The sequence below is a fragment of the Bison bison genome, unplaced genomic scaffold (assembly GCF_000754665.1).
Source record: "Bison bison bison isolate TAMUID 2011002044 unplaced genomic scaffold, Bison_UMD1.0 scf7180017864368, whole genome shotgun sequence".
Taxonomy (NCBI): Eukaryota; Metazoa; Chordata; class Mammalia; order Artiodactyla; family Bovidae; genus Bison; species Bison bison.
This window is the reverse complement of record NW_011494940.1, coordinates 6,015,063-6,015,476: the sequence shown is the minus strand read 5'-3', so window position 1 is coordinate 6,015,476 and position 414 is coordinate 6,015,063.

Genomic DNA, 414 nt, shown 5'->3' with positions numbered 1-414 from the left:
GAAGCCTTGACATGGGCTGGTGGATTTCCTTCCAAGATGGCTTACTCACATAACTGTTGAAACCAGTTTTCTTGCTGGCTGTTGGGAGAAAGCCTCAGTTCTTTTACATGGGCCTCTCTACTGGGTTACATGAGTAGTCTCAAGATACTACTAAGCAGGCCTCTAGAGTGAGTGATCCAAGAGGATGAGCAAGGAGGCTGCAGTACATTTTATGACCTAGTCTCAGACACTTCATTTTCATTTCTACAATAGTCTAACATTAGAAGTGAGCCACTAAGTCCAGCCCACATGTGAAGGGGAGTATAAGGTCCACCCTTGAAAGAAAGGTGGTACACACATGGCCACAATTTTTTACATACTTGTATGTCCAAAATGCATTTTCCTGCCAATGCTTTCAAATAATTTATCCATTAT